The sequence below is a fragment of the Heterodontus francisci genome, chromosome 22 (genome assembly GCF_036365525.1).
Source record: "Heterodontus francisci isolate sHetFra1 chromosome 22, sHetFra1.hap1, whole genome shotgun sequence".
Taxonomy (NCBI): Eukaryota; Metazoa; Chordata; class Chondrichthyes; order Heterodontiformes; family Heterodontidae; genus Heterodontus; species Heterodontus francisci.
Genome location: NC_090392.1, coordinates 10,913,570 through 10,932,499, shown reverse-complemented (window position 1 = coordinate 10,932,499; position 18,930 = coordinate 10,913,570).

Below are 18,930 nucleotides of genomic sequence, written 5' to 3'. Positions count from 1 at the left end.
TGTCTGTGTTACTGGGTATCAGGGTCTGTATTTGTTACTTGGTTTAAGTGTGTGTCTTTGTTACTTGGTGTAATTGTATGTCTTTGTTACTTGGTGTCAGTGTATGTCTGTGTTACTTGGTGAAAGTGTATGTCTTTGTTACTTGGTGTAAGTGTGTGTCTGTGTTACTTGGTGTAAGTGTGTGACTATGTTCCTGGGTATCAGTGTATGTCTTTGTTACTTGGTGTCAGTTTATGTCTGTGTTATTTGGTGTCAGTGTGTGTCTGTGTTACTGGGTACCAGTGTATGTCTTTGTTACTTGGTGTCAGTGTATGTCTCTGTTACTTGGTGTAAGTGTGTGTCTGTGTTACTGGGTGTCAGTCTGTGTCTGTGTTAGTTGTTGTAAGTGTGTGTCTTTGTTACTTGGTGTCCGTGTATGTCTGTGTTACTGGGTGTCAGTGCATGTCTTTGTTACTTGGTGTCAGTGTATATCTGTGTTACTTGGTGTAAGTGTGTGTCTTTGTTACTTGGTGGAATTGTATGTCTTTGTTACTTGGTGTCAGTGTATGTCTGTGTTACTTGGTGTAAGTGTATGTCTTTGTTACATGTTGTAAGTGTGTCTCTGTGTTACTTGGTGTAAGTGTGTGTCTATGTTCCTGGGTATCAGTGCATGTATTTGTTACTTGGTGTCAGTGTATGTCTATGTTACTTGGTGTCAGTGTGTGTCTGTGTTACTGGGTATCAGTGCATGTATTTGTTACTTGGTGTCAGTGTATGTCTGTGTTACTTGGTGTAAGTGTGTGTCTGTGTTACTGGGTATCAGTGCATGTATTTGTTACTTGGTGTCAGTGTATGTCTATGTTACTTGGTGTAAGTGTGTGTCTATGTTACTGGGTGTCCGTGTGTGTCTGTGTTACTGGGTGTCAGTGTATGTCTTTGTTACTGAGTGTCAGTGTATTTCTTTGTTACTTGGTGTAAGTGTGTGTCTGTGTTACTGGGTGTCAGTGTCTGACTGTGTTACTTGGTGTAAGTGTATGTCTGTGTTACTGGGTATCAGTGTATGTCTTTGTGACTTGGTCTCATTGTATGTCTTCGTTACTGGGTGTCAGTGTCTGTCTTTGTTACTTGGTGTAATTGTGCGTCTGTGTTACTGGGTATCAGTGTCTGTCTTTGTTACTTGTTGTAAGTGTGTGTCTTTGTTACTTGGTGTAATTGTATGTCTTTGTTACTTGGTGTCAGTGTATGTCTGTGTTACTTGGTGGAAGTGTATGTCTTTGTTACTTGGTGTAAGTGTGTGTCTGTGTTACTTGGTGTAAGTGTGTGTCTGTGTTCCTGGGTATCAGTGTATGTCTTTGTTACTTGGTGGAAGTGTATGTCTTTGTTACTTGGTGTCAGTGTATGTCTGTGTTAGTTGGTGTAAGTGTGTGTCTGTGTTACTGGGTATCAGTGTATGTCTTTGTTAAATGGTGTCAGTGTATGTCTGTGTTACTTGGTGTCCGTGTATGTCTTTGTTACTTGGTGTAAGTGTGTGTCTGTGTTCCTGGGTATCAGTGTATGTCTTTGTTACTTGGTTTCAGTGTATGTCTGTGTTACTTGGTGTAAGTGTGTGTCTGTGTTTCTGGGTATCAGTGCATGTCTTTGATTCTTGGTGTCAGTGTATGTCTGTGTTGCTTGGTGTAAGTGTGTGTCTGTGTTACTGGGTGTCAGTGTGTGTCTGTTTTACTTGGTGTAAGTGTGTTTCTTTGTTACTTGGTATCCGTGTGTGTCTGTGTTACTGGGTGTCAGTGTATGTCTTTGTTACTGGGTGTCAGTGTATGTCTTTGTTACTTGGTGCAAGTGTGTGTCTGTGTTACTGGGTATCAGTGTCTGTCTTTGTTACTTGGTGTAAGTGTGTGTCTGTGTTACTGGGTATCAGTGTATGTCTTTGTGACTTGGTATCAGTGTATGTCTTTGTTACTGGGTGTCAGTGTGTGTCTTTGTGACTTGGTGTCAGTGTAAGTCTTTGTTACGTGGTGTAAGTGTGTGTCTGTGTTTCTGGGTATCAGTGTATGTCTTTGCTACATGGTGTAAGTGTGTGTCTGTGTTACTGGGTATCAGTGTATGTCTTTGTTACCTGGTGTCAGTGTATGTCTGTGTTACTTTGTGTAAGTGTGTGTCTGTGTTACTGGGTATCAGTGTATGTCTTTGTGACTTGGTATCAGTGTATGTCTTTGTTACTGGGTGTCAGTGTGTGTCTTTGTGACTTGGTGTCAGTGTATGTCTGTGTTACATGGTGTAGGTGTGTGTCTGTGTTAATAGGTATCAGTGTATGTCTTTGTTACTTGGTGTCAGTGTATGTCTGTGTCTCTTGTTGTAAGTGTGTGTCTGTGTTACTGGGTGTCAGTGTGTGTCTGTGTTACTTGGTGTAAGTGTGTGTCTGTGTTCCTGGGTATCAGTGTATGTCTTTGTTACTTGGTGGAAGTGTATGTCTTTGTTACTTGTGTCAGTGTATGTCTGTGTTAGTTGGTGTAAGTGTGTGTCTGTGTTACTGGGTATCAGTGTATGTCTTTGTTAAATGGTGTCAGTGTATGTCTGTGTTACTTGGTGTAAGTGTGTGTCTGTGTTCCTGGGTATCAGTGTATGTCTTTGTTACTTGGTGTCAGTGTATGTCTGTGTAACTTGGTGTAAGTGTGTGTCTGTGTTTCTGAGTATCAGTGCATGTCTTTGGTTCTTGGTGTCAGTGTATGTCTGTGTTGCTTGGTGTAAGTGTGTGCCTGTGTTACTGGGTGTCAGTGTGTGTCTGTTTTACTTGGTGTAAGTGTGTTTCTTTGTTACTTGGTGTCCGTGTGTGTCTGTGTTACTGGGTGTCAGTGTATGTCTTTGTTACTGGGTGTCAGTGTATGTCTTTGTTACTTGGTGTTAGTGTGTGTCTGTGTTACTGGGTATCAGTGTATGTCTTTGTTAATTGATGTCAATGTATGTCTGTGTTATTTGGTGTAAGTGTGTGTCTGTGTTACTGGGTATCAGTGAATGTCTTTGTTACTTGGTGTCAGTGTATGTCTCTGTTACTTGGTGTAAGTGTGTGTCTGTGTTACTGGGTGTCAGTGTGTGTCTGTGTTACTTGTTGTAAGTGTGTGTCTTTGTTACTTGGTGTCCGTGTTGTCTGTGTTACTGGGTGTCAGTGCATGTCTTTGTTACTTGGTGTCAGTGTATATCTGTGTTACTTGGTGTAAGTGTGTGTCTTTGTTACTTGGTGGAATTGTATGTCTTTGTTACTTGGTGTCAGTGTATGTCTGTGTTACTTGGTGTAAGTGTATGTCTTTGTTACATGTTGTAAGTGTGTCTCTGTGTTACTTGGTGTAAGTGTGTGTCTATGTTCCTGGGTATCAGTGTATGTCTTTGTTACTTGGTGTCAGTGTATGTCTGTGTTACTTGGTGTAAGTGTGTGTCTATGTTACTGGGTGTAAGTCTTTGTCTTTGTTACTTGGTGTCCGTGTGTGTCTGTGTTACTGGGTGTCAGTGTATGTCTTTGTTACTGAGTGTCAGTGTCTGACTGTGTTACTTGGTGTAAGTGTATGTCTGTGTTACTGAGTATCAGTGTATGTCTTTGTGACTTGGTCTCATTGTATGTCTTCGTTACTGTGTGTCAGTGTGTGTCTTTGTGACTTGGTGTAAGTGTGTGTCTGTGTTACGGGGTAACATTGTATGTCTTTGTTACTTGGTGTCAGTGTATGTCAAAATATTGGTGTAAGTGTATGTCTTTGTTACTTGGTGTAATTGTCTGTCTTTGTTACTTGGTGTAAGTGTATGTCTTTGTTACTTGGTGTCAATGTATGTCTTTGTTACTTGGTGTCATTGTGTGTCTTTGTTACTGGGTATCAGTGCATGTCTTTGTGACTTGGTATCAGTGTATGTCTTTGTTACTTGGTGTCAGTGTATGTCTTTTTTACTGGGTGACAGATGTGTGACTGTGTTACTTGGTGTCAGTGTGTGTTTGTTTGTGTAACTGGGTGTCAGTGTATGTCTTTGTTACTTGGTGTAAGTGTGTGTCTGTGTTACTGGGTATCATTGTCTGTCTTTGTTACTTGTTGTAAGTGTGTGTCTTTGTTACTTGGTGTAATTGTATGTCTTTGTTACTTGGTGTCAGTGTATGTCTGTGTTACTTGGTGGAAGTGTATGTCTTTGTTACTTGGTGTAAGTGTGTGTCTGTGTTACTTGGTGTAAGTGTGTGTCTGTGTTCCTGGGTATCAGTGTATGTCTTTGTTAACTGGTGTCAGTGTATGTCTGTGTTACTTGGTGTCAGTGTATGTCTTTGTTACTTGGTGTAAGTGTATGTCTGTGTTACTTGGTGTAAGTGTGTGTCTGTGTTTCTGGGTATCAGTGCATGTCTTTGTTTCTTGGTGTCAGTGTATGTCTGTGTTGCTTGGTGTAAGTGTGTGTCTGTGTTACTGGGTGTCAGTGTGTGTCTCTTTTACTTGGTGTAAGTGTGTTTCTTTGTTACTTGGTGTCCGTGTGTGTCTGTGTTACTGAGTGTCAGTGTATGTCTTTGTTACTGGGTGTCAGTGTATGTCTGTGTTACTTGGTGCAAGTGTGTGTCTGTGTTACTGGGTATCAGTGTCTGTCTTTGTTACTTGGTGTAAGTGGGTGTCTGTGTTACTGGGTATCAGTGTATGTCTTTGTTACCTGGTGTCAGTGTATGTCTGTGTTACTTTGTGTAAGTGTGTGTCTGTGTTACTGGGTATCAGTGTATGTCTTTGTGACTTGGTATCAGTGTATGTCTTTGTTACTTGGTGTCAGTGTGTTTCTTTGTGACTTGGTGTCAGTGTAAGTCTTTGTTACTTGGTGTAAGTGTGTGTCTGTGTTACTGGGTATCAGTGTATGTCTTTGCTACATGGTGTCAGTGTATGTCTGTGTTACTTGGTGTAAGTGTGTGTCTGTGTTACTGGGTGTCAGTGCATGTCTTTGTTACTTGGTGTCAGTGTATATCTGAGTTACTTGGTGTAAGTGTGTGTCTCTGTTACTTGGTGTAATTGTATGTCTTTGTTACTTGGTGTCAGTGTATGTCTGTGTTACTTGGTGTCAGTGTATGTCTTTGTTACTTGGTGTAAGTGTGTGTCTTTGTTACTTGGTGTAAGTGTGTGTCTGTGTTCCTGGGTATCAGTATATGTCTTTGTTACTTGTTGTCAGTGTATGTCAGTGTTACATGGTGTAAGTGTGTGTCTGTGTTAATAGGTATCAGTGTATGTCTTTGTTACTTGGTGTCAGTGTATGTCTGTGTCTCTTGTTGTAAGTGTGTGTCTGTGTTACTGGGTGTCAGTGTGTGTCTGTGTTACTTGGTGTAAGTGTGTGTCTGTGTTACTTGGTGTAAGTGTGTGTCTGTGTTCCTGGGTATCAGTGTATGTCTTTGTAACTTGGTGGAAGTGTATGTCTTTGTTACTTGGTGTCAGTGTATGTCTGTGTTAGTTGGCGTAAGTGTGTGTCTGTGTTACTGGGTATCAGTGTATGTCTTTGTTAAATGGTGTCAGTGTATGTCTGTGTTACTTGGTGTCAGTGTATGTCTTTGTTACTTGGTGTAAGTGTGTGTCTGTGTTCCTGGGTGTCAGTGTATGTCTTTGTTACTTGGTGTCAGTGTATGTCTGTGTTACTTGGTGTAAGTGTGTGTCTGTGTTTCAGGGTATCAGTGCATGTCTTTGTTTCTTGGTGTCAGTGTATGTCTGTGTTGCTTGGTGTAAGTGTGTGTCTGTGTTACTGGGTGTCAGTGTGTGTCTGTTTTACTTGGTGTAAGTGTGTTTCTTTGTTACTTGGTGTCCGTGTGTGTCTGTGTTACTGGGTATCAGTGTATGTCTTTGTGACTTGGTATCAGTGTATGTCTTTGTTACTGGGTGTCAGTGTGTGTCTTTGTGACTTGGTGTCAGTGTATGTCTTTGTTACGTGGTGCAAGTGTGTGTCTGTGTTACTGGGTATCAGTGTATGTCTTTGCTACATGGTGTCAGTGTATGTCTGTGTTACTTGGTGTAAGTGTGTGTCTGTGTTACTGGGTATCAGTGTATGTCTTTGTTACTTGGTGTCAGTGTATGTCTGTGTTACTTGGTGTTAGTGTGTGTCTGTGTTACTGGGTATCAGTGTATGTCTTTGTTACTTGGTGTCAGTGTATGTCTGTGTTATTTGGTGTAAGTGTGTGTCTGTGTTACTGGGTATCAGTGAACGTCTTTGTTACTTGGTGTCAGTGTATGTCTCTGTTACTTGGTGTAAGTGTGTGTCTGTGTTACTGGGTGTCAGTGTGTGTCTGTGTTACTTGTTGTAAGTGTGTGTCTTTGTTACTTGGTGTCCGTGTATGTCTGTGTTACTGGGTGTCAGTGCATGTCTTTGTTACTTGGTGTCAGTGTATATCTGTGTTACTTGGTGTAAGTGTGTGTCTTTGTTACTTGGTGGAATTGTATGTCTTTGTTACTTGGTGTCAGTGTATGTCTGTGTTACTTGGTGTAAGTGTATGTCTGTGTTACTTGGTGTAAGTGTATGTCTTTGTTACATGTTGTAAGTGTGTCTCTGTGTTACTTGGTGTAAGTGTGTGTCTATGTTCCTGGGTATCAGTGTATGTCTTTGTACTTGGTGTCAGTGTATGTCTGTGTTACATGGTGTAAGTGTGTGTCTGTGTTACTGGGTATCAGTGCATGTATTTGTTACTTGGTGTCAGTGTATGTCTGTGTTACTTGGTGTAAGTGTGTGTCTATGTTACTGGGTGTAAGTCTGTGTCTTTGTTACTTGGTGTCCGTGTGTGTCTGTGTTACTGGGTGTCAGTGTATGTCTTTGTTACTGAGTGTCAGTGTATTTCTTTGTTACTTGGTGTAAGTGTGTGTCTGTGTTACTGGGTGTCAGTGTCTGACTGTGTTACTTGGTGTAAGTGTATGTCTGTGTTACTGGGTATCAGTGTATGTCTTTGTGACTTGGTCTCATTGTATGTCTTCGTTACTGGGTGTCAGTGTGTGTCTTTGTGACTTGGTGTAAGTGTGTGTCTGTGTTATGGTGTAACATTGTATGTCTTTGTTACTTGGTGTCAGTGTATGTCAAAATACTTGGTGTAAGTGTATGTCTTTGTTACTTGGTGTAATTGTCTGTCTTTGTTACTTGGTGTAAGTGTATGTCTTTGTTACTTGGTGTCAGTGTATGTCTTTGTTACTTGGTGTCATTGTGTGTCTTTGTTACTGGGTATCAGTGCATGTCTTTGTGACTTGGTGTCAGTGTATGTCTTTTTTACTGGGTGTCAGATGTGTGACTGTGTTACTTGGTGTCAGTGTGTGTTTGTTTGTGTAACTGGGTGTCAGTGTATGTCTTTGTTACTTGGTGTAATTGTGTGTCTGTGTTACTGGGTATCATTGTCTGTCTTTGTTACTTGTTGTAAGTGTGTGTCTTTGTTACTTGGTGTAATTGTATGACTTTGTTACTTGGTGTCAGTGTATGTCTGTGTTACTTGGTGGAAGTGTATGTCTTTGTTACTTGGTGTAAGTGTGTGTCTGTGTTACTTGGTGTAAGTGTGTGTCTGTGTTCCTGGGTATCAGTGTATGTCTTTGTTAAATGGTGTCAGTGTATGTCTGTGTTACTTGGTGTCAGTGTATGTCTTTGTTACTTGGTGTAAGTGTGTGTCTGTGTTCCTGCGTATCAGTGTATGTCTTTGCTACTTGGTGTCAGTGTATGTCTTTGTTACTTGGTGTAAGTGTGTGTCTGTGTTTCTGGGTATCAGTGCATGTCTTTGTTTCTTGGTGTCAGTGTATGTCTGTGTTGCTTGGTGTAAGTGTGTGTCTGTGTTACTGGGTGTCAGTGTGTGTCTGTTTTACTTGGTGTAAGTGTGTTTCTTTGTTACTTGGTGTCCGTGTGTGTCTGTGTTACTGGGTGTCAGTGTATGTCTTTGTTACTGGGTGCCAGTGTATGTCTTTGTTACTTGGTGCAAGTGTGTGTCTGTGTTACTGGGTATCAGTGTCTGTCTTTGTTACTTGGTGTAAGTGTGTGTCTGTGTTACTGGGTATCAGTGTATGTCTTTGTTACCTGGTGTCAGTGTATGTCTGTGTTACTTTGTGTAAGTGTGTGTCTGTGTTACTGGGTATCAGTGTATGTCTTTGTGACTTGGTATCAGTGTATGTCTTTGTTACTTGGTGTCAGTGTGTTTCTTTGTGACTTGGTGTCAGTGTAAGTCTTTGTTACTTGGTGTAAGTGTGTGTCTGTGTTACTGGGTATCAGTGTATGTCTTTGATACATGGTGTCAGTGTATGTCTGTGTTACTTGGTGTAAGTGTGTGTCTGTGTTACTGGGTGTCAGTGCATGTCTTTGTTACTTGGTGTCAGTGTATATCTGTGTTACTTGGTGTAAGTGTGTGTCTTTGTTACTTGGTGTAATTGTATGTCTGTGTTACTTGGTGTCAGTGTATGTCTTTGTTACTTGGTGTAAGTGTGTGTCTTTGTTACTTGGTGTAAGTGTGTGTCTGTGTTCCTGGGTATCAGTATATGTCTTTGTTACTTGTTGTCAGTGTATGTCTGTGTTACATGGTGTAAGTGTGTGTCTGTGTTAATAGGTATCAGTGTATGTCTTTGTTACTTGGTGGAAGTGTATGTCTTTGTTACTTGGTGTCAGTGTATGCCTGTGTTAGTTGGTGTAAGTGTGTGTCTGTGTTACTGGGTATCAGTGTATGTCTTTGTTAAATGGTGTCAGTGTATGTCTGTGTTACTTGGTGTCAGTGTATGTCTTTGTTACTTGGTGTAAGTGTGTGTCTGTGTTCCTGGGTATCAGTGTATGTCTTTGTTACTTGGTGTCAGTGTATGTCTGTGTTACTTGGTGTAAGTGTGTGTCTGTGTTTCTGGGTATCAGTGTATGTCTTTGTTACTTGGTGTCAGTGTGTGTCTGTGTTACTTGGTGTGAGTGTGTGTCTGTGTTACTTGGTGTAAGTGTGTGTCTGTGTTCCTGGGTATCAGTGTATGTCTTTGTTACTTGGTGGAAGTGTATGTCTTTGTTACTTGGTGTCAGTGTATGTCTGTGTTAGTTGGCGTAAGTGTGTGTCTGTGTTACTGGGTATCAGTGTATGTCTTTGTTAAATGGTGTCAGTGTATGTCTGTGTTACTTGGTGTCAGTGTATGTCTTTGTTACTTGGTGTAAGTGTGTGTCTGTGTTCCTGGGTATCAGTGTATGTCTTTGTTACTTGGTGTCAGTGTATGTCTGTGTTACTTGGTGTAAGTGTGTGTCTGTGTTTCAGGGTATCAGTGCATGTCTTTGTTTCTTGGTGTCAGTGTATGTCTGTGTTGCTTGGTGTAAGTGTGTGTCTGTGTTACTGGGTGTCAGTGTGTGTCTGTTTTACTTGGTGTAAGTGTGTTTCTTTGTTACTTGGTGTCCGTGTGTGTCTGTGTTACTGGGTGTCAGTGTATGTCTTTGTTACTGGGTGTCAGTGTATGTCTTTGTTACTTGGTGCAAGTGTGTGTCTGTGTTACTGGGTATCAGTGTCTGTCTTTGTTACTTGGTGTAAGTGTGTGTCTGTGTTACAGGGTATCAGTGTATGTCTTTGTTACCTGGTGTCAGTGTATGTCTGTGTTACTTTGTGTAAGTGTGTGTCTGTGTTACTGGGTATCAGTGTATGTCTTTGTGACTTGGTATCAGTGTATGTCTTTGTTACTGGGTGTCAGTGTGTGTCTTTGTGACTTGGTGTCAGTGTATGTCTTTGTTACGTGGTGCAAGTGTGTGTCTGTGTTACTGGGTATCAGAGTATGTCTTTGCTACATGGTGTCAGTGTATGTCTGTGTTACTTGGTGTAAGTGTGTGTCTGTGTTACTGGGTATCAGTGTATGTCTTTGTTACTTGGTGTCAGTGTATGTCTGTGTTACTTGGTGTTAGTGTGTGTCTGTGTTACTGGGTATCAGTGTATGTCTTTGTTACTTGGTGTCAGTGTATGTCTGTGTTATTTGTTGTAAGTGTGTGTCTGTGTTACTGGGTATCAGTGAATGTCTTTGTTACTTGGTGTCAGTGCATGTCTCTGTTACTTGGTGTAAGTGTGTGTCTGTGTTACTGGGTGTCAGTGTGTGTCTGTGTTACTTGTTGTAAGTGTGTGTCTTTGTTACTTGGTGTCCGTGTATGTCTGTGTTACTGGGTGTCAGTGCATGTCTTTGTTACTTGGTGTCAGTGTATATCTGTGTTACTTGTTGTAAGTGTGTGTCTTTGTTACTTGGTGGAATTGTATGTCTTTGTTACTTGGTGTCAGTGTGTTTCTTTGTGACTTGGTGTCAGTGTAAGTCTTTGTTACTTGGTGTAAGTGTGTGTCTGTGTTACTGGGTATCAGTGTATGTCTTTGCTACATGGTGTCAGTGTATGTCTGTGTTACTTGGTGTAAGTGTGTGTCTGTGTTACTGGGTGTCAGTGCATGTCTTTGTTACTTGGTGTCAGTGTATATCTGTGTTACTTGGTGTAAGTGTGTGTCTTTGTTACTTGGTGTAAGTGTGTGCCTGTGTTCCTGGGTATCAGTATATGTCTTTGTTACTTGCTGTCAGTGTATGTCTGTGTCACATGGTGTAAGTGTGTGTCTGTGTTAATAGGTATCAGTGTATGTCTTTGTTACTTGGTGTCAGTGTATGTCTGTGTCTCTTGTTGTAAGTGTGTGTCTGTGTTACTGGGTGTCAGTGTGTGTCTGTGTTACTTGGTGTAAGTGTGTGTCTGTGTTACTTGGTGTAAGTGTGTGTCTGTGTTCCTGGGTATCAGTGTATGTCTTTGTTACTTGGTGGAAGTGTATGTCTTTGTTACTTGGTGTCAGTGTATGCCTGTGTTAGTTGGTGTAAGTGTGTGTCTGTGTTACTGGGTATCAGTGTATGTCTTTGTTAAATGGTGTCAGTGTATGTCTGTGTTACTTGGTGTCAGTGTATGTCTTTGTTACTTGGTGTAAGTGTGTGTCTGTGTTCCTGGGTATCAGTGTATGTCTTTGTTACTTGGTGTCAGTGTATGTCTGTGTTACTTGGTGTAAGTGTGTGTCTGTGTTTCTGGGTATCAGTGCATGTCTGTGTTGCTTGGTGTAAGTGTGTGTCTGTGTTACTGGGTGTCAGTGTGTGTCCGTTTTACTTGTTGTAAGTGTGTTTCTTTGTTACTTGGTGTCCGTGTGTGTCTGTGTTACTGGGTGTCAGTGAATGTCTTTGTTACTGGGTGTCAGTGTATGTCTTTGTTACTTGGTGCAAGTGTGTGTCTGTGTTACTGGGTATCAGTGTCTGTCTTTGTTACTTGGTGTAAGTGTGTGTCTGTGTTACTGGATATCAGTGTATGTCTTTGTTACCTGGTGTCAGTGTTAGTCTGTGTTACTTTGTGTAAGTGTGTGTCTGTGTTACTGGGTATCAGTGTATGTCTTTGTGACTTGGTATCAGTGTATGTCTTTGTTACTGGGTGTCAGTGTGTGTCTTTGTGACTTGGTGTCAGTGTAAGTCTTTGTTACGTGGTGTAAGTGTGTGTCTGTGTTACTGGGTATCAGTGTATGTCTTTGCTACATGGTGTAAGTGTGTGTCTGTGTTACTGGGTATCAGTGTATGGCTTTGTTACCTGGTGTCAGTGTATGTCTGTGTTACTTTGTGTAAGTGTGTGTCTGTGTTACTGGGTATCAGTGTATGTCTTTGTGACTTGGTATCAGTGTATGTCTTTGTTACTGGGTGTCAGTGTGTGTCTTTGTGACTTGGTGTCAGTGTATGTCTGTGTTACATGGTGTAAGTGTGTGTCTGTGTCAATAGGTATCAGTGTATGCCTTTGTTACTTGGTGTCAGTGTATGTCTGTGTCTCTTGTTGTAAGTGTGTGTCTGTGTTACTGGGTGTCAGTGTGTGTCTGTGTTACTTGGTGTAAGTGTGTGTCTGTGTTACTTGGTGTAAGTGTGTGTCTGTGTTCCTGGGTATCAGTGTATGTCTTTGTTACTTGGTGGAAGTGTATGTCTTTGTTACTTGGTGTCAGTGTATGTCTGTGTTACTTGGTGTCAGTGTATGTCCGTGTTACTTGGTGTAAGTGTGTGTCTGTGTTTCTGGGTATCAGTGCATGTCTTTGTTTCTTGGTGTCAGTGTATGTCTGTGTTGCTTGGTGTAAGTGTGTGTCTGTGTTACTGGGTGTCAGTGTGTGTCTGTTTTACTTGGTGTAAGTGTGTTTCTTTGTTACTTGGTGTCCGTGTGTGTCTGTGTTACTGGGTGTCAGTGTATGTCTTTGTTACTGGGTGTCAGTGTATGTCTTTGTTACTTGGTGCAAGTGTGTGGCTGTGTTACTGGGTATCAGTGTCTGTCTTTGTTACTTGGTGTAAGTGTGTGTCTGTGTTACTGGGTATCAGTGTATGTCTTTGTTACCTGGTGTCAGTGTATGTCTGTGTTACTTTGTGCAAGTGTGTGTCTGTGTTACTGGGTATCAGTGTATGTCTTTGTGACTTGGTATCAGTGTATGTCTTTGTTACTGGGTGTCAGTGTGTGTCTTTGTGACTTGGTGTCAGTGTAAGTCTTTGTTACGTGGTGTAGGTGTGTGTCTGTGTTACTGGGTATCAGTGTATGTCTTTGCTACATGGTGTCAGTGTATGTCTGTGTTACTTGGTGTAAGTGTGTGTCTGTGTTACTGGGTGTCAGTGCATGTCTTTGTTACTTGGTGTCAATGTATATCTGTGTTACTTGGTGTAAGTGTGTGTCTTTGTTACTTGGTGTAACTGTATGTCTTTGTTACTTGGTGTCAGTGTATGTCTGTGTTACTTGGTGTCAGTGTATGCCTTTGTTACTTGGTGTAAGTGTGTGTCTTTGTTACATGGTGTAAGTGTGTGTCTGTGTTCCTGGGTATCAGTATATGTCTTTGTTACTTGGTGTCAGTGTCTGTCTGTGTTACTTGGTGTAAGTGTGTGTCTGTGTTAATAGGAATCAGTGTATGTCTTTGTTACTTGGTGTCAGTGTATGTCTGTGTCTCTTGTTGTAAGTGTGTGTCTGTGTTACTGGGTGTCAGTGTGTGTCTGTGTTACTTGGTGTAAGTGTGTTTCTTTGTTACTTGGTGTCCGTGTGTGTCTGTGTTACTGGGTGTCAGTGTATGTCTTTGTTACTGGGTGTCAGTGTATGTCTTTGTTACTTGGTGTAAGTGTGTGTCTGTGTTACTGGGTCTCAGTGCATGTCTTTGTTACCTGGTGTCAGTGTATGTCTGTGTTACTTTGTGTAAGTGTGTGTCTGTGTTACTCGGTATCAGTGTATGTCTTTGTGACTTGGTATCAGTGTATGTCTTTGTTACTGGGTGTCAGTGTGTGTCTTTGTGTCTTGGTGTCAGTGTATGTCTTTGTTACTTGGTGTAAGTGTGTGTCTGTGTTACTGGGTGTCAGTGTATGTCTTTGTTGCTTGGTCTAAGTGTGTGTCTGTGTTCCTGGGTATCAGTGTCTGTCTTTGTTACTTGGTGTAAGTGTGTGTCTGTGTTACTGGGTATCAGTGCATGTCTGTGTTAATTGGTGTAAGTGTATGTCTTTCTTACTTGGTGTCAGTGTATTTCTGTGTTACTTGGTGTAAGTCTGTGTCTGTGTTACTGGGTATCAGTGCATGTCTTTGTTACTTGGTGTCAGTGCATATCTGTGTTACTTGGTGTAAGTGTGTGTCTTTGTTACTTGGTGCAATTGGATGTCTTTGTTACTTGGTGTCAGTGTATGTCTGTGTCACTTGGTGTCAGTGTATGTCTTTGTTACTTGGTGTAAGTGTGTGCCTGAGTTACTTGGTGTAAGTGTGTGTCTGTGTTCCCGGGTATCAGTGTATGTCTTTGTTACTTGGTGTCAGTGTATGTCTGTGTGAATTGGTGTAAGTGCGTGTCTGTGTTACTGGGTATCAGTGTATGTCTTTGTTACTTGGTGTCAGTGTATGTCTGTGTCTCTTGGTGTAAGTGTGTGTCTGTGTTACTGGGTTTCAGTGTGTGACAGTGTTACTTGGTGTAAGTGTGTTTCTTCGTTACTTGGTGTTCGTGTGTGTCTGTGTTACTGGGTGTCAGTGCATGTCTTTGTGACTTGGTATCAGTGTATGTCTTTGTTACTGGGCGTCAGTGTGTGTCTGTGTTACTGGGTATCAGTGTCTGTCTTTGTTACTTGGTGTAAGTGTGTGTCTGTGTTACTTTGTGTAAGTGTGTGTCTGTGTTACTGGGTATCAGTGTATGTGTTTGTGACTTGGTATCAGTGTATGTCTTTGTTACTGGGTGTCAGTGTGTGTCTTTGTGACGTGGTGTCAGTGTATGTCTTTGTTGCTTGGTGTAAGTTTGTGTCTGTGTTACTGGGTGTCAGTGTATGTCTTTGTTGCTTGGTGTAAGTGTTTGTCTGTGTTACTGGGTATCAGTGTCTGCCTTTGTTACTTGGTGTCAGTGTGTGTCTGTGTTACTGGGTAGCAGTGCATGTCTGTGTTACTTGATGTAATTCTCTGTCTTTGTTACTTGGTGTCAGTGTATGTCTGTGTTAGTTGGTGTAAGTGCGTGTCTGTGTTACTGGGTGTCAGTGCATGTCTTTGTTACTTGGTGTCAGTGTATATCTGTGTTACTTGGTGTAAGTGTGTGTCTTTGTTACTTGGTGTAATTGTATGTCTTTGTTACTTGGTGACAGTGTATGTCTGTGTTACTTGGTGTCAGTGTATGTCTTTGTTACTTGGTGTAAGTGTGTGTCTGAGTTACTTGGTGTAAGTGTGTGTCTGTGTTCCTGGGTATCAGTGTATGTCTTTGTTACTTGGTGTCAGTGTATGTTAGTGTTACTTGGTGTAAGTGTCTGTCTGTGTTACTGGGTATCAGTGTATGTCTTTGTTACTTGGTGTCAGTCTATGTCTGTGTCTCTTGGTGTAAGTGTGTGTCTTTGTTACTGGGTTTCAGTGTGTGTCTGTGTTACTTGGTGTAAGTGTGTTTCTGTGTTACTTGGTGTACGAGTGTGTCTGTGTTACTGGGTGTCAGTGTATGTCTTTGTTACTGGGTGTCAGTGTATGTCTTTGTTACTTGGTGCAAGTGTGTGTCTGTGTTACTGGGTATCAGTGTCTGTCTTTGTTACTTGGTGTAAGTGTGTGTCTTTGTTACAGGGTATCAGTGTATGTCTTTGTTACCTGGTGTCAGTGTATGTCTTTGTTACTTTGTTTAAGTGTGTGTCTGTGTTACTGGGTATCAGTGTATGTCTTTGTGACTTGGTATCAGTGTATGTCTTTGCTACTGGGTGTCAGTGCGTGTCTTTGTGACTTGGTGTCAGTGTATGTCTTTGTTACTTGGTGTAAGTGTGTGTCTGTGTTACTGGGTATCAGTGTATGTCATTGTTACTTGGTGTCAGTGTATGTCAAAATAATTGGTGTACGTGTATGTCTTTGTTACTTGGTGTAATTGTCTGTCTTTGTTACTTGGTGTAAGTGTATGTCTTTGTAACTTGGTGTCAGTGCATGTCTTTGTTACTTGGTTTCATTGTATGTCTTTGTTTCTTGGTGTCAGTGTGTGTCTGTGTTACTGGGTATCAGTGTATGTCTTTGTGACTTGGTACCAGTGTATGTCTTTGTTACTGGGTGTCAGTGTGTGTCTGTGGTACTGGGTATCAGTGTATGTCTTTGTAACTTGGTATCAGTGTATGTCTTTTTTACTGGGTGTCAGTGTGTGTCTGCGTTACTGGGTATCAGTGTATGTCGTTATGACTTGGTATCAGTGTATGTCTTTGTTACTGGGTGTCAGTGTGTGTCTGTGTTCCTGGGTATCAGTGTATGTCTTTGCGACTTGGTGTCAGTGTATGTCTTTGTTACTGGGTGTCAGTGTGTGTCTTTGTCACTTGGTGTCAGTGTATGTCTGTGTTACTTGGTGTAAGCGTGTGTCTGTGTTACTGGGTATCAGTGTATGTCTTTGTTACTTGGTGTCAGTGTATGTCTGTGTTACTTGGTGTCAGTGTGTGTCTGTGTTACTGGGTGTCAGTGTGTATCTGCGTTACTTGGTGTAAGTCTGTGTCTTTGTTACTTGGTGTCCGTGTGTGTCTGTGTTACTGGGTGTCAGTGTATGTCTTTGTTACTGGGTGTCAGTGTATGTCTTTGTTACTTGGTGTAAGTGTGTGTCTGTGTTACTTGGTGCAAGTGTGTGTCTGTGTTCCTGGGTATCAGTGTATGTCTTTGTTACTTGCTGTCAGTGTAGGTCTGTGTTACTTGGTGTAAGTGTGTGTCTGTGTTACTGGGTATCAGTGTATGTCTTTGTTACTTGGTGTCAGTGTATGTCTGTGTTGCTTGGTGTAAGTGTGTGTCTGTGTTACTGGGTGTCAATGTGTGTCTGTGTTACTTGTGGTAAGTGTGTTTCTATGTTACTTGGTGTCCGTGTGTGTCTGTGTTACTGGGTGTCAGTGTATGTCTTTGTTACTGGGTGTCAGTGTATGTCTTTGTTACTTGGTGCAAGTGTGTGTCTGTGTTACTGGGTATCAGTGTCTGTCTTTGTTACTTGGTGTAAGTGTGTGTCTGTGTTTCTGGGTATCAGTGTATGTCTTTGTTACCTGGTGTCAGTGTATGTCTGTATTACTTTGTGTAAGTGTGTGTCTGTGTTACTGGGTATCAGTGTATGTCTTTGTGACTTGGTATCAGTGTATGTCTTTGTTACTGGGCTTCAGTGTATGTCGTTGATACTTGGTGTCAGTGCATGTCAAATACTTGATGTAAGTGTATGTCTTTGTTACTTGGTGTAATTGTCTGTCTTTGTTACTTGGTGTAAGTGTATGTCTTTGTAACTTGGTGTCAGTGTATGTCTTTGTTACTTGGTGTCAGTGTATGTCTGTGTTACTTGGTGTAAGTGTGTGTCTTTGTTACTTGGTGTAAGTGTCTGTCTTTGTTACTTGGTGTCTGTGTCTGTCTTTGTTGCTTGGTGTCAGTGTGTGTCTGTGTTACTGGGTATCAGTGTATGTCTTTGTGACTTGGTATCAGTGTATGTCTTTGTTACTGGGTGTCAGTTGTGTGTCTATGTTACTGGTTATCAGTGTATGTCTTTGTGACTTGGTTTCAGTGTATGTCTTTGTTACTGGGTGTCAGTGTGTGTCTGTGTTACTGGGTATCAGTGAATGTCGTTGTGACTTGGTATCAGTGTATGTCTTTGTTACTTGGTGTCAGTGTACGTCTGTATTAGTTGGTGTAAGTGTGTGTCTGTGTTCCTGGGTATCAGTGTATGTCTTTGTTAAATGGTGTCAGTGTATGTCTGTGTTACTTGGTGTCAGTGTATGTCTTTGTTACTTGGTGTAAGTGTGTGTCTGTGTTCCTGCGTATCAGTGTATGTCTTTGTTACTTGGTGTCAGTGTATGTCTGCGTTACTTGGTGTAAGTGTGTGTCTGTGTTTCTGGGTATCAGTGCATGTCTTTGTTTCTTGGTGTCAGTGTATGTCTGTGTTGCTTGGTGTAAGTGTGTGTCTGTGTTACTGGGTGTCAGTGTGTGTCTGTTTTACTTGGTGTAAGTCTGTTTCTTTGTTACTTGGTGTCCGTGTGTGTCTGTGTTACTGGGTGTCAGTATATGTCTTTGTTACTGGGTGTCAGTGTATGTCTTTGTTACTTGGTGCAAGTGTGTGTCTGTGTTTCTGGGTATCAGTGACTGTCTTTGTTACTTGGTGTAAGTGTGTGTCTGTGTTACTGGGTATCAGTGTATGTCTTTGTTACCTGGTGTCAGTGTATGTCTGTGTTACTTTGTGTAAGTGTGTGTCTGTGTTACTGGGTATCAGTGTATGTCTTTGTGACTTGGTATCAGTGTATGTCTTTGTTACTTGGTGTCAGTGTGTTTCTTTGTGACTTGGTGTCAGTGTAAGTCTTTGTTACTTGGTGTAAGTGTGTGTCTGTGTTCCTGGGAATCAGTGTATGTCTTTGCTACATGGTGTCAGTGTATGTCTGTGTTACTTGGTGTAAGTGTGTGTCTGTGTTACTGGGTGTCAGTGCATGTCTTTGTTACTTGGTGTCAGTGTATATCTGTGTTACTTGGTGTAAGTGTGTGTCTTTGTTACTTGGTGTAATTGTATGTCTTTGTTACTTGGTGTCAGTGTATGTCTGTGTTACTTGGTGTCAGTGTATGTCTTTGTTACTTGGTGTAAGTGTGTGTCTTTGTTACTTGGTGTAAGTGTGTGTCTGTGTTCCTGGGTATCAGTATATGTCTTTGTTACTTGTTGTCAGTGTATGTCTGTGTTACATGGTGTAAGTGTGTGTCTGTGTTAATAGGTATCAGTGTATGTCTTTGTTACTTGGTGTCAGTGTATGTCTGTGTCTCTTGTTGTAAGTGTGTGTCTGTGTTACTGGGTGTCAGTGTGTGTCTGTGTTACTTGGTGTAAGTGTGTGTCTGTGTTACTTGGTGTAAGTGTGTGTCTGTGTTCCTGGGTATCAGTCTATGTCTTTGTTACTTGGTGGAAGTGTATGTCTTTGTTACTTGGTGTCAGTGTATGCCTGTGTTAGTTGGTGTAAGTGTGTGTCTGTGTTACTGGGTATCAGTGTATGTCTTTGTTAAATGGTGTCAGTGCATGTCTGTGTTGCTTGGTGTAAGTGTGTGTCTGTGTTACTGGGTGTCAGTGTGTGTCTGTTTTACTTGGTGTAAGTGTGTTTCTTAGTTACTTGGTGTCCGTGTGTGTCTGTGTTACTGGGTGTCAGTGTATGTCTTTGTTACTGGGTGTCAGTGTATGTCTTTGTTACTTGGTGTAAGTGTGTGTCTGTGTTACTGGGTATCAGTGTATGTCTTTGTTACCTGGTGTCAGTGTATGTCTGTGTTACTTTGTGTAAGTGTGTGTCTGTGTTACTGGGTATCAGTGTATGTCTTTGTGACTTGGTATCAGTGTATGTCTTTGTTACTTGGTGTCAGTGTGTTTCTTTGTGACTTGGTGTCAGTGTAAGTCTTTGTTACTTGGTGTAAGTGTGTGTCTGTGTTACTGGGTATCAGTGTATGTCTTTGCTACATGGTGTCAGTGTATGTCTGTGTTACTTGGTGTAAGTGTGTGTCTGTGTTACTGGGTGTCAGTGCATGTCTTTGTTACTTGGTGTCAGTGTA